The sequence below is a fragment of the Rhinolophus sinicus genome, linkage group LG14 (genome assembly GCF_036562045.2).
Source record: "Rhinolophus sinicus isolate RSC01 linkage group LG14, ASM3656204v1, whole genome shotgun sequence".
In the NCBI taxonomy this organism is placed as follows: Eukaryota; Metazoa; Chordata; class Mammalia; order Chiroptera; family Rhinolophidae; genus Rhinolophus; species Rhinolophus sinicus.
The window spans coordinates 1,939,082-1,954,105 of record NC_133763.1 but is presented as its reverse complement, the minus strand read 5'-3'; the positions used below and the strand labels follow the sequence as shown (position 1 = coordinate 1,954,105).

The window sequence follows — 15,024 nt, the reverse complement described above, 5'->3', positions numbered from 1 at the left end:
AACACGTGTTACAATCAGAGGAAGCAGTTGTTTGGTTTATTGGAATTTGTTCCTCAGTGTCTTTTTACAAATGCCAACCCTGGCTGCAATTATGAACAGTTTTCCGAGAAAGCAAAGTCTCGGGCAGCTTTTGGCTGTTACTCAAATTTCCTTTAACTCAGATTAAGTTTCTATTAATATTCATTCTGAAAGGATAAAGGAACTAGAAACCCAGGCTCCCACAGTTCGAAAACCACCGTGTAAGATGTTACTGTGTCCTACTGCGTCTAAATCCCACGTTTATCTCTCTCTGCTGCATTTTTCTTCCTTTTATTTTGGGTTAATGTCTCTCAAGAAGAGACGTGGACGGTTCGCATTACTCATGCGCCATCTAGTGGTGACTGATGGAAAACTCCACGTAGAAAAAGAAAACGAGCAATTGACAAAATACAATGCTTCACCTTTGGAGTTATACTTAGTCAGATATGCCATTTGTTATAAAGAATTAAACAATTCAGAATGATCTCTGATCACCTTTTGAGCTGCGCTTCCCAAGTGGATTATCCACAGCAAGGGGAAAGGACTGTTTCTGGGTTGTTTGTGCTGAGACTCATTGCAGACAATTCCCACTGTGTTTTAGGTCAGCTAGTAACCAGCGCTCACTCACACTCAGGCCAGAACAAGAGTACTTCAGGGGTCAAGTGCTCAGACGATGGGGTCAAAGTCGCTGGGATGAAATTTCTGGCTCTGCTCTCTATTGACCTTGGGCAAAATTACTTCAACTCTCTGGCCTTCTGTAAAACTTTCCTATAAAAAGGAGGTAAATAAGAAATCACACGTTAAGCCCTTACAAACATGCTCGAGGCACCCTGACTAGTCAATAAATGTTCGGTATTGTTAAGGAGTATGAGTCCTTCTCGAGCCAGTCCACTGTCATTCCTGGAGGACGGCCAGGGGACAGTGACATTACAATACATTCTAACTGATCTTATTGTTCTGGTTGCACGAGAAGTCAGAGACGAGGAACTATCCATCGCTGTTGAAAGCACTACATGTTGAACTAGCGAGCTGAAAGCATGTACGTTTGGGAGTGAGACATCTGGTAGACAAGTTTTGATTGATGGAAAGTTAGAGGGCCAGAATCAGGTGCTGCTAAAAGAACTGAGGCCCACGACAGGTGTCCCGGAGGAAGGGACCTGGGCAGCGATGGGCAGCAAGTGAGTGCTGACTGCTGGCCAGTGAAACTCCTTGGCACCCTCCGTTCACTGTGTCACCTCAGCCTGGGGGCTGGCCGTTAATAAACTCCTTCTAAAACACATTCTCAGTGTTGATGGTCTTATTATCAACAACCGACTAAATTGGCTCCTTGCTCTTTGATTTATTCGAGGAACGTTTATTGAGTTTCACAACCATCTGTACGTGTTGTGCATAGATAGAGAGCAGTGAATTACTACTAATAAGTCAGTGACTGGCATTCTGTACTTTCTGCAGTATTAAAACATGGGGTGCCCATTTAAACATTCATTTAACAAACAGTGTTGAATACCTGCTCTGTGCCAAATACATGTGTGCATGACCCATTGGGACTCAGTGACCCAGATGGGCAGAGGACCAGCTCTCAAGAAGCTTATGTCCTCGTGGAGGTGGAGGTCGGGGGCGGGGGGGGGGGTGTACAGATGAACTGACATGTAAAATAAACAAACCGTTGTGATAAGGGCTGCTTTGAGTTGAGTGGTCAGGAACTAACTCTTTCGGAGAAATCCAAATTTAACCTAGGATCTAAACAAGAGGAGCCAGTCATAGAAATATTATTCCAGCCAAAGGAACAGCCAGTGAAAAAGATAGATTTGGCACGATCAGGAGACAGCTTTCCCCACCTGAAAATTCTCCATTTCTCTTTCTGGATCGCCTGCCTGTTCTCTGTGAGAAGGAAGTGTTTGCAGTCTCTGGCAGCTCAGATCGCTTCCTGCCCTATTCTGAAAATGCCACTAGAAGGAGTAGGTCTTTTCTCAATATTGCTCTCTACCCAGAAAAATAACCTAGAAAATAACATACAATTTCTTTATCCAACTGCTGGGGGTATTAGCGCTTCCCTTGCTGGACACTTTACATGCACGGCCTTGATTATTCCTCATTTTTACGATAAGGAAGAAAATATTCTCTCTGTTCTATAGACAAGTAAACAAGGGCCCACAGCTCTCCTTGGCAAAGCTGAGATTCAAATTCAGATTTCTCTGGGGCCTCCTTATAGGATACAGAAGCAAAGGAGCCAGAGGCCATGTCAATCTACTCAGAAGCAAGGTCCCACCTCTGGATACCAGACAGGTGACAAAGAGATGAGTAGGGCTGTCCAGCTGTGCACCCATGACCAACACACACACACACACACACACACACACACACACACACACTGAAAACTCCAGCTGTCTAACCCTTCCTTCCTTCTGGTGGGGGATATTCCATAATGCTGACCAATGCCGGGGTTGCTAGCTAGAGAGCACTGGTTTGTCTAGAAAAATGGGGACTCAGAAGTTTAAATAAACGGGGACAGCCAGGTGGCTCAGTTGGTTAGAGTGCAGTGCTCATAGCACCAAGATCACTGGTTCGATTCCCACACGGGTCAGTGAGCTGCACCCTCCACAACTAGATTGAAAAACAATAACTTGACTTGGAGCTGATAGGTCCTGGAAAAACACACTGTTCCCCAATGTCCCCCAATAAATTTTAAAAAAATAAAGAAGTTTAAATAAACATAGGGAAAGAAGAAAGTCTTAAGAATGTGCAAAATGGGCAAAGAAAATTATCCATTAGATTTGGTGTTTTGTAGGAAATAAATGTTTTGTTTAAAATATGCCAAGTCTCACGAAGTTAGTCATCTAAACGGAGGGGAAAAAATTAAGCATAAGGAGCTATGTTTGCTCAGGTAAGAAATTACCTGAGGCTCAGGACCGACCTGTTCAACAACGACACTGAGAAACCCGAGGGTCAGCAAGGACACTGGGCAGTGACCATTAAAAGAGATCTTTATTTTATCGATAGAGAATGGCTCATTTAACTAAAATTTGTGGAAATTTTGAAAACCAAGCTGCCATTCTGAGCGGCGCTGGATCTGGAACAAGTATATTGTGACACAGAGCGGTTCTTTGCGTAAATGGTGTACCCAGATGTCTTCAGAGGCATAGGAGAGGTTTGAAAGAAAAAAACCCAACAATGCCACAGGGCATATTCTATTATCTGTTAGCTATAAACCAGCAGCCATTTTTAAGTGATGATAACCACACCCTTCCCTTGGAGGGCAGCTTGCGGGTGAGTTTACAGAAGCTGGAAGGTTGTGCTGTCTCCCAAATCTCCACATGTAAGCTGATGCTAACAACACACAGCAACTCACATTGGGCTTCACCACCCCTGTGCCATCAAGCAGGGGACCCAGGGGCCCCTGTGCTGCGCACCACCATCCCCACGTCATGGACAGACTGCAATGGCTCACGGCATCGCCATTTTTATAACTGCCTGTTTGAAGCACAACTTACTAAAACAACAAATCTTCCTTCCCAGATAGCAAATCCTTTCTTGCACAAGCTAACCAACTCTGCTAGCTTTGCACGAGTTCTGTTTTTCCAAATCAGAAACGCTTGATAACATTTTCTGAACAATTGTTAGTCCTGAAATAATTTGGCTTTTCCTCTATTCATCAGACATGTAGCACATGGACACAGATACAGGAACCATGTAAATCGCACACCATTCAAATAAATAGATGCGTACTTAGTATATATATTTATACTTGTTTATCCTTAGAGAGAGATCGGACACTGAATCAAGGAACAACAAGTTTCTAGTTTTGTTTTTTTTGTTTTTAAAGGAGCACAGCAAGTAGAAGCTCTTGGAAAATAAAAAAATAGTGTAGCAAAAAAAATATTCAACACACGGGTTTAAAAGTAAATATCTAATCATTGAAGTTCCCAAGGGAAGAAACTTAAAGGGCAGAAGTCAAGACTATTTCACAAAACCGAAGGATTTGCCATCCAGATTGAAAGACCCACCAAGTGCCCAGCGTAATGAAAAACAACAAAAGATAATGTACCCAGGGGTCGTCCTCGTGAACTTTTACAGCACAGGGAATAAAGAGAAGACCCCACCGCTGTCAGAGAGAAATAAAGGGTCACCTAGTAAAGACCAGAGTGGACTCCTAGGCAGCGGAACAAAGGAGCAACCTCACCAAATTCTGTGTGAAAAGGATTTTCAGTCGTGCGTGCCATACCCAGCCGAGATCCAGTCAAGAGAAATGGTAGAAAAAATACCTTTCTGGGCATCCAAGTTCTTTGAAACTTCACCAAGGTATGTGAAGCTCCAGTTCTGGGGTTTCCCCAGGAATTTCTGGCAGAGGTTCTCCCCTGAAGTAAGGGGATCAATGAAGAAAGAGGAAGACATGGGATCCAGGAGGAAACCAAGGACATCTAACAGAGAACAACATCCAAATTTCCCTCACAGTAGCTTCTCAGTACAGTCTGAGCCAGAACGACAGAGAGAAAAGTCCAGCAGTAATCCCATAGGTTTGCTGATGTATTTGAAAGGGAAAGTCCATTAAGAAACGGCTGGCAGACTTGACAAGAACAAGTTATATCCCATAAGGTACATGGAAAACTAAGCAAATTAAACAACAAACAGAAAAGCAATAATTAGCTCAGGAAGAAGTCAGAAAGTTGTACAAAAATAGAAATCTAGTCACAACACATTCTGTGGCTCATGTTACATGATCAGAATGATGTAATCAGTGAATATTGATTTAACTGACAATTAGGATACAGGCTACTAATGGACAGGGAATGACGTGAGAGAGCAGAAGCCTCATCTATGGCAGAGGAAGTCAATAGCTATTTCTCAGTCTCTATTCCAGTAAAGGAAGTGTAGTGCCTTGGAGAAATGCCTGATTTCAGGTCTGGAATAAGAAATGCACCCGAGGACCCTGGGACACCTCGTCGTGCCGGAAATTGAGGACGTGACCAAAGGTTACTGAGTGGTGGCCATAGGTGTTCACTGTGGTGTTCTCATGACATTTGCTTTGCTGGAAATTTTTCATTATAAAATAGTAAAAAAAAAAAAAAAAAAATGGTTGGGGAGTAGGATTATGGGAAGTAAAGAGAATTTTTCTAGCAGGCGAACTTCAGTGCTGTTTGAATATTTTAGATAAGAATGTAAATGTATGCAGTGCATTAATTGCTAAGTGATTAAAGACGGGTTAGAGTCAGCGCATGTGGACGGGTTAATAAACTTATCTGGGACCAGAGATTTCTATACCCACTGCTCTGCCCTGAGCCACATTGAATCATGTGCAGTGTCTCAAAGATGCGCCGTCAGTCTTTGTGAAAGACCCACACACCCCAGTACAGCCTGACACTTAGTAGGTTCTCAGTAGGCATGTTTTTAGAGTTGCAGGAAAATCTACCCTTGTAAATAATTGGTTTTGTTGGAATGTAGAAAGCTATAATGTAGAAAGCTACCCTGGTAAATAGCTGCTCATTTTGTTCCTTTCTGCCTTGGTCTCTCATGACACAATTAGTTCTGCCTGCATGAATGGTGCAGTCCTGGGAAAATAAGTCATTTCCAGGAAGCCATCAGAGCGCGAGGCTTGGCCCTGGGAGAGAGCGAACAGCTGCAGCTGTGTCTTAGTAGTTAACACAGGGCATTTTTACTTTGTTTCTGGATGGCTGTCATTGTTACCGTGAAAAGGAAAGAAAGTCCAGAAGCCTGAAACAGACTGAACTAAAAAACAAACCATCAGCAGAAGAAATGCGCTTCTTATGCTGCTGTCATTTGCTTATGGGTCTGTCCCTTCTAGTAAACCGTAAGCTTCCTGAGAGCAGGACCTGTGTTTTACTTCCTCAGCTTCATACCAGGGACGATACTGCAGACGTGGAACCAACAGTGTGGGAGAGGCGCTGACCAGCCAGAGCAGGTGCTGACTGCAAAGCACCCATGGCTGCAGTGTCCCCTCTGTCCCTGTAGCCTAGTACACGCCAGGGAAAACACCAGATGCTAAATGAACGTTTGGTGCAGGCATGAGTAACGGAATGAATGAGTCCGTAAACGCCAGGAGCAGACCATCCCGCCCAAACCCCGCTCTGCCAGGACTGTCCCTATGTCACTGCTTTGGACTAAGCAGCCTGGCATGAGGCAGAGCAGAAGTGTGGGCACCAGGGAGCCACGTGACCTAGAGTCCCCTGAAACTGGTAGCAATGGACTCAGGTAGCCCAGGGCTCTGTGACAGTCCCACAGCCGTGAAGATTACTGAGATGATAGTATCGGTAACACTCACAGAGAAAGCCCGCCCACGCCCCCTGTGCCTGGAGGACTGTGCTTCTAGAAAACAGGCTACCTGCGTCCGTGCCTCCTGCACGGCCGTGACGAAATGGGACACAGAAACGAAGGGTTTGTGAGAGGCCGCCATTCGCTATGGTATGTTAAAATCAGATTCCGTGGAAGGTGGTATTTGGCGTTCCGATTCTGTAACTTTGAATAAGCACTCTTGTATGGTTTTATTGGAAGGTAGAAAGCTATAAAAAATTAGCATCAACGTTTATGAAAAGATACTGTTTCCTACTACATAAGTTGGAAAAATAAATCTTAACACTCGCATTTGCTCAATTATCGGCAGCAAAGCACCAAATATTTACCGAGCCCTTTGATGGGCAGTGGCCATTTGGAGCCACCCGCATTCCCGCCCCTCTCTTTGCTGGGCACTCACTATGGCACCTTCCTTCCCTCTAAAAATGTTAACGGTTGCACAGGGCTGTCAGGCCCCTCTCCTCACTGCTCAGGTACAGTGTGGTGGTGCTGGGGGTTGGGCAGCTAACGCTGGTCCCATCGCTCCGCTCTAGGCATGCTTGAACTGTAAGCAGAGTGACACAAGTAGAAGCAGTGGTGGAGCTGCTAGGTGGCAGAGACTGTGCCTACGGAAGGCTCTCCAGTGCGTCCTGCAGCAAAGGCCTCTGGGCCTGACTGTTTGTGCCAGACGTGGAGCCTCTGCTCTTCCCTTCAAGCTCTTGACCTCTTGCCTGTCTTTTCCATAAGCATGATTTTCGTTGAAGTTAGACAAATTTAGTTTCTGTTATTTGCACTGACGGGTGGCAGCAGTGTTTGGCAGGAGGGCCTGGAATTACACAGTCCTATCCCTGCTTTCATGAGGGACAACCCAGACAGCATGCGGGCAGGGGGCAGGAAACAGAAGTGGGACGGGACAGCAGGGGAGAGTCAGAGTGCCCTCGGGGTCAGGTGGTTTGGGATGACGGGGCCCGCCTGTCCGTCCACATCCGCACTCCTTGACAACTTGTGCAGTTAACTGACGGCCAGCCTGGGCTGCCAGGTGTCTATCGGCTGGAAAAGGAGACAGAAGTGGAGACAATAGCTGCTCCCAGAGGAAGCGCTGTCTCCTTAGAGAGACACATCTCATTCATTGAAAAGTTACGAAGTAACACAAAACAGGCTGGAGCTTAACGATGGATTTGGTCATGCCAACGTCAGCCCAGCAGGACTTCAGAGAAGAGAGAAGGGACAGTGGTTAGACGGGACGTTAAAGAGAGACAGCATCAGCTAATTCAGAACAGCCTGTAAATGTTGCCAATCCAATGGAAATATTCAATGGGTTTCTTTGTTTCCAGGCATTGCATAGACCAAAAATTTAATCATCTGATTTACATTTTTTAAATCGTATTGCTTTTGGTGTTATGGACAGCTGTAGCCTGAATTAGGTTTATGAAAAAAAATGGGCCACGTTGTCTGTTCAAAACACACACACACACACACACACACGGATAATAGAATTTACATTAAGTGTTATCCTTCAATGAGAGAATGGACAGTCGATTTTTAAAAATTTAGTTCTTAAAACTAATAATTTCCTATGAAAATGTATTTCAAAAACCATTAAGTCTCATACAGAAGTTAGGACGCACCAGCACAATCCTAAGAGTCTCACAGTCAAGTTCCTTAAATGAATAGGAGAGAATAAAATGGAAATCAGGAAATTGTAGGTTAGATATTTGTTTTCTAAAAATATGTACAGTGTTGTTTTCTATTGACAAGGACCCTAAGTGGGATCTGAAAAGGGACTTACAGGTCAACTTTCCCAACACCCACATTTTAAAAGGTGGACAATTAGGGTCCCCACGCAGGTTATTGACAAACCCATGATCATTCTGGCAACAAAGTGGCTCCTTGTGGGGTCTGGATGGGCAAGGGGCCGACTCCTAAGCGAACTGGTCGAGTTTCCAGTCCTGAAAGTGGTCTCTTTTCTTAGTTTGCAGACATATCCAGGTTCAAGTGTCCTTTTCAGATTTACACAGCTTCCTGGCTGCTTGTCCAGGCCTCTCTCCCTAAAGAGCGTCTGGATAATCTGGTTTGGCTTCTTGCACAATATACAGAGGGTGCCAAAAAAATGTTTTGAGAAAGGAAAAAAACTGTATTAAAACTGTAATACTCAATATCTACCGATAACAAGAGATGAATCCAAGTCACGTGTGACTTCTACAATTACAAAGTAGTTTCCATCAGCGTAATTTTAATACAGTCTTTTCCTTTCTTAAAATGTGTATTCTTCTTCTTCTTCTTTTTTCAATATTAATTCCTTCTGTGTTGCTTTGACTCCCAAATGGTTTTATTTGTGTTTTCTTTACTCGGTTTTTAGAATTCTCCGTAAGGGCCCATAGCCCTCGGTACCAGCGCAGCATTGTGATGGTTTCAGAATGGCTTCGGGGTCCGGGGTGGTGGGTGTGGGGTTCGTGATGCAACTCCAGAGGGAACCGGCTGGTCGTCAGCTCTATGGATGACAATCCCCTCAGCTGGCTGCTGAGCCAAGAGTCTGTCCCCTCTGACAGAGGACCCAAAGAGGAGATGGCTTTACCCGTGAAATGTATGCCCAGTGTAAACAGTCAGCATACCAGTAACTTCACATGCCTGAGTGGGTAAAAAATGATTTCTTTGCTTGGAGACTACCCAACTAGCAATCCAACGGATCTCAGTAAAAACAGCAAAAGAAAAAAACAAAAAAGGATTGGATGGTCTCCGAGGTGACCAGGATCGCAGCTGGTGCCAGCTACATGGGCTGACACCCCCACTCCTCCCCACCCCCCACTCTCAGGTCTAACCCGAGTGCTTCCCCACCCCCACACCTGTAGCAAAGATCCCTAACAGCTCCTTGGACCAAAGCCCAGCTATGGCCCCTTCCCCCCTTTCAGGGGTGACTTCACAACCCCCCATCAGCCCCTTACCTCAAGCCCTGTGTTCTGCGGCTTTTGGGCACATCCCCATCGATTTCTTGATGGTTTGCTTTGCTCTCTTCCCAGAAGAGAATTATCAGGAGGAAAAATAAACAGAAGCGAGGAGATACCTCAAAATATATTAAAAATGCATTAAGATCGTCAGGTATCGGCTTTTCTCAGGACTCGGAATTAATTTCTGCACCACAGCACTGCCTGACCTCGGGGCTGAGAATTAGAGGAGACACAGGCAGGGAGAGATTAGACCAGTTCTGGGCGAAAGAGGAGGGGCAGACAGGCTGTGCTTCAGATGTGGGGTCCTCTAGTTTTGGGGGGGGGTTCAGGGGCTGAAATCCACAGAGGCATCTCAGATGGTGGTGAAGTTTGACTGATCTTCATGTTTGTTTGTTTGGTTTGGGGCAGATCTGTAGAGACGAGCAGACTCATTACCTCTTCTAGAAAGAAAAGACGATTGAGGTTTATTTTAATTATTTAAAGCCTGTTTCTACAAAAGACTGCACAGGCTGTATCTTTTCTACCCGTTGTGACGAAGAGGCTGGTGGTGTGATTTTGCTCCAAGCCCTCAACCATGAATTCCTTACAGAGGACAGAATGTTTAACCAGTAGGTGATCTTTTTCTTTTTTGATATCAGTGTTTTATTGAGAAAAGTGCACAACATCTGCCCGCCCACCCACCATGTACAAACCCCAGATGGTTATAGCACAGATGGTTATAGCAAGCAAGCCTTCTTGTGTCTTCATAGAAGCTTCACTTCTCTGAAGCAGTGTCTTGCCGATTCCAGCGAGGGTCTCCATGAACTTGATGCCTTTTCCTCCAGGCTCAAAACAAATTCAAAGTCCTCTTGGGTCAGGGGCTGAACAGAGAGGCTCTGGGGAGTGAAGAGCCCCATCGCTTTTGAAGGATTCCCCGTGGCTGTGTGAGCTTGGTGATGGGTTTTGAGCTCAGCCAGGGGAAAGACATGCTTCATCATCCAAACCAACGGTACATCCACCATGGACCATTTAGGGCTGTCTTCTTTGCTGGACGGATCATACTAGGGATGGCTTTTTGCCAACTGTGTGTGGTCTGGGTGGCCTCCTTCACAATCTTCACAAGCCCTGCGATGCCTGGCCCTCTGCAGCAGCTATGATAGAAGAAGGCATCTTCCTCCAGCTTCACATCTCTGGGAGTTCCGGGCCTGACAGGCAAATACCTTCGTAGCACGCTGTCTGCGTGGGCTGTGCTTTCAGGTCCTCAGTGCTGAACCTCACATCCACACCTTTCTCGAGGTGGCTTTCTGGCTCTGACTTCATCAGCCAGTGGTTGCTTAGATTCTCCCCGCCATTGTTAGAGGTTGAAGCCTTCTGAGGGCTGGAGTTCTGCACTTCAGTTGATGCCTCACCTGAGTTCTGAGTCGTGGTACATTTTCCTGCTGGTCCCTTCCTGTCTGACTTAGCAGCTGCAGCCAACCTCTTCCTGGGTCTCAGCATGGTCTCCCTGCATGGGGCTGAAGAGCAGAAGATTCTGGAATCTGCCAAGATACTTGAGGCACCTGTGTATCTGCCCCAAGAAACCATTCTGCAGACACCACCCCAGCACACTTTCCGAGGCACTAGAAAGCCATGTACAGCCTCTTTCGAGACGCAGCCAGTAAATGATTTTTTGAGACATCACATGGAAAATGTTCTAAGCACCGCAGTTTTACAATTTACACGTGGAAGGAGAGAATGTTCAATGTGTGTGTGTGTGTGTGGGGGGGTGTTGAAATATTGAATAACTGAAATGAGAATTTGCTTATCAATAAAGCAAACTCTGGTCCCTGAGAAGGCTTCCTCCTTCCAGACAACAAAGGGAAGTCTGGGTAGGAAAACCAGCCCCAGGGGACGGCACTGGCAGAGGTCTGGCAGCCTCGGGCCTCTCCGGGCATCTCTGACCACCCTGTGACCTTCATCATGGGAAACCACTCGGTGTCCTGAGGTGCAGGGGAGGCCAGAGGGAATGTGAGAAACCAGAGAGGCGGGGGAGCCTTTCAAATCTAAACATGCTAAGCTAAGTTAGCTCGACAGCCCCAAACAGCTCTAGAGAAGGTCCTGACCTGCAAGGGAACAAGGTCCTAAAAACACAAAGTGTGACTCGGAAACCGTTCTCTCTTCAAGGCTAAATGACAGATGCTCACTAACAGACTCAGAGAAACAGGACAAACAGGAGAGGGAGTGACAAATGCTGACTTATCAATTTAGCTGCAGGGGCTAAGGACAAAGCCCTAATTTAGATGATCATATATGTTGTCCCACCACGGGTCACGTCTATGGCTGCTCGCCTAAGGCTTGGCACGGCTTCTGTGAAGACAGGACAGCTCACAGCTAGAAGCCTTGCTTCTCTGAGGCACTTGCCATGAATGCCGCCCAGCACGGTGGGGCGAGGGGTGACGCGGCTGGGGTGGCTGCTCAAACCGGGGGTCCTTCGGAAGTCACTTTACCTCTTGGCCCTGTAGTTTCCTGTACTCCAAGGATAGGCAACACCTCTGTTCTCAAGCTGATGCTCTGAGTAGGTGGGGTGGGCAGTTGTCTACTCTGGTTGAAGGAATACTTTGCTCCATCAAGTTCTGTCCATTCGTTTCTTCCTTTATAGCTTTAATAAAGGATAATTTGCAGGCAATAAGCTAGAAGTCACTGGGGGCCAGATCAGGTGAGGAGGGAGGGTGTTCCAATACAGTTATTTGTTTACTGGCTAAAAACTCCCTCACAGACAGTGCCACGTGAGCTGGTGCATTGTTGTGATGCAAGAGCCATGAATTGTTGGCGACAAGTTCAGGCCGTCTCACTTTTTCATTCAGCCTTTTCAGCACTTCCAAATAGTAAACTTGGCTAACTGTTTGTCCAGTTGGTATAAATTCATAATGAACAATCCCTCTGATCTCAACAAAGGTCAGCAATGTTGCTGCAACAAGTTTGTGAACTTAATTGTCAGACCTCATACAATACGTACTTTTTTCTAACTTCTTTCACTCACTCAGCATAATCACTTTGATTCATCCGTTGCTATATGTATCAACAGCTCATTTTTTAATTATTCTATCAAGTTTCCCATCCAATCTCCTAAACTTTTAACTCCACCATAAGACATCCCTTTCAATCAAGGGAAGTTTCTGATTTTCACTTTGTCACTCAGAAATGCAAATCTGTCCTGACATTTAGGCTGACACCTGTGTTAGGGGTTGGGTGGGCGCTGACGGTGACTCTCGGGCACGTGGGAGGCAGATGCCAAGGGAAGAAGATGAATACTGATGGGCAAGCAGGAGACGCCAGAAATGAGCTCTGCATTTTTGTTGCTTTAGTAATCTCATACAGAGACTTTAATGAGGTTGCCTGTTTTCAATAGCTGAATAATTATCATTTATTCTTTGCTGGTTTCACTGCCAGCCAGTCCCACCCAAGCTGCAGGGTTGGCACTTTCCCTTACACGGCCCCTTCCCTTCTGAGTATGGAGGGAGCACACCCTCTGTTGCAGGGGGCCTCAGTGTGTCCGGGGATCCACTGGGGTCATCAAAGTGGCCGACAGTGAAGGGACCCATGGCCCCAAAGCAACAAGCTGGGCTTCTCTGAAGGGCTTGCCAGCCTCGCTTAGCACCGTGCTCCCACCCGTCTCCCCCTGCACCCCGCTCCTCTCATGGGGTCCAGTCGGGCCCCTTCTCTCCTGCTCCATCCCTCCAGTCTCCTGGAAGGGAAGTTCCTAATGCCTGCTCCCCTTCTGTAAACCCTCCTTCTTCCTAGAAACCCTGTTTCTGAGCCGAAGGGATGTGGGGACAGAGTGGGTGCAGCAAGGGGTCCTTCCATTTCTTTCCAAATCTATTGCTAATTCATAACATCTGGGGCTTGTTTACCTCGGGGCTTTCTTCCTGTTGATCATCAAGGCTGGGACTCGGATAACTTAAATTTAAAAAAAAAAAAAGGAAAAAGGATGGACAAACTACTTCTTGACATTTTGTCCCCAGGAAAACAATCTTACTCCTTGAATTCGTGTGGAAGAAAGGTCATGCATAATAAATGGGGGAACGTAAAACACAAACAGTAATATTTCAAGATATTATCTTGCTAAATGTATTTAAACAATTTCTATGTATTTGCAACCCCTTAATATTAATGGATTCAGAGACATTTTTAAATGAAATTTAGTAAAATATTTCCAAGTCTAAGAACACTAGAACAGTGAGATGTAGCCATCAAGATACGCTTTTTGACCCCAGGGACCCTACTGAGCTGTGGTTACACTGAAAGGGTACTTTGCAGATTTTTATAAAGGCCAAACCTGAAATTAAAAAACAGAAAATCGATATCACTATTATCCAAAACCATTTACCGAATAAACGTAGCCCAGAGCTGTTTCAATCCCTGGCATGGACTTGGGCTGGCAGACATGAGGCCCCGAGGACGCTTCAATGCCATGACTTTCTGACCCCTCGACAAAGCAGAGGGTTGGACACAGAGCAGGAGAGAGCCATTCCGTGGAAAGAAAAACTGTGAGGCTTTTACCCAAACTGGTTTCAAGGTTTTCAGAAGGGAATGCAGCTTGCCACACGTGCCCCTCCACCCGGAGAGCCTAAGTTTCCCCGAGACCACACTGCGGACCATCTGCAGGTCCTGGAAACCCATCACGAAAGCCATATCAGCGACCTCTTTCCTCTAAAAACGAGCCCTCACGCGCACATTTGAAAGTTTCAAAGACCACTCACTCATTCATCAAGTACTGTGTCTACCATCAGCTCAACCAGAAGCCAACAGAAAACGGTCTTCCTTAACAGACCTAGTACCCCTTCTTGTTTCAGAGGCAGCCTCAGCTCAGTGTCCCATGAGATCTAAGGTTCGCCCATTCTCGTTCGGGGTACCCGAGCTTGCCTCATCGTTCAGGGGCCAACAGTAGGTTCACAGTCGAGGAATCGTACGAATCCTCCTTTCACATATAGTTTTTCATGAAATAATGAAATGTCACTATGACAAGTCTACTACACCTGGCAGCTGTGAAACCTTCGATTTATTCTTTCCTTTTTTAAAAACAGCAGAGCTCTCCTTGAGATTTTGGAGATACTGGCCAAAAAAAAAAAAAATGCTATGTGAGTGACTATATTTATAGGACATTCTGGAAAAGGCAAAACTATAGGAACAACAAACAGATCGGGGGTTGCCAGGAGTTATGTGTGGAGGGAGGGGGTGACTACACATTGGCAGCATGAGAGAATTTGGGGGGTGATGCAGCTCTTCTGTGTCTCGATTGTGGTGGCAGTCATGGGACTCTGCATTTGTCAAAACTCATAGGACTGCACCCCCCAAAAAAGTGAGGTTTTTCTCTATGTAAATTAAACAAGAAAATGCACTGAGTCCTATTAAATGGGACTATCCCATACGAGATAGAGCTTGGAAAAAATAGTGGAAATGACAGGGATTCAACTCCTATTTTTCTCATGCCATCTGGTGAAATCATTTTCTTCTGTATTATTATTATTGTTAAAATAATTCCTGATCATCCTAACAATGAATAACATGGCTATTATGGCACATATAGAACAGCAAAGTTCACACAGCTACAGCCTCATCCAGTGTTAACAGAACACTTTAAATGTTGTCCCTAACCTCCATCCAAGCTTCCTGAACTTTCTCTTACTAGACACTTCTCAGCTAAAAAGGTTTTAACTAAAAGGAGATAGATGATTATAGATAGATAGATAGATAGATAGATAGATAGATAGATAGATAGATAGATAGATGATAGGTATTTTGGTATTTACCAAAATGT

At 45.5% G+C, this 15,024-nt stretch overlaps 1 pseudogene; it reads right to left on the bottom strand.

Annotated features, from left to right (window-relative positions):
• Positions 1 to 9,991: 9,991 nt before the first annotated feature.
• LOC109444719 (thymocyte nuclear protein 1) lies at positions 9,992 to 10,760 on the bottom strand (annotated as a pseudogene).
• Between the last annotated feature and the right edge of the window lie 4,264 nt (positions 10,761 to 15,024).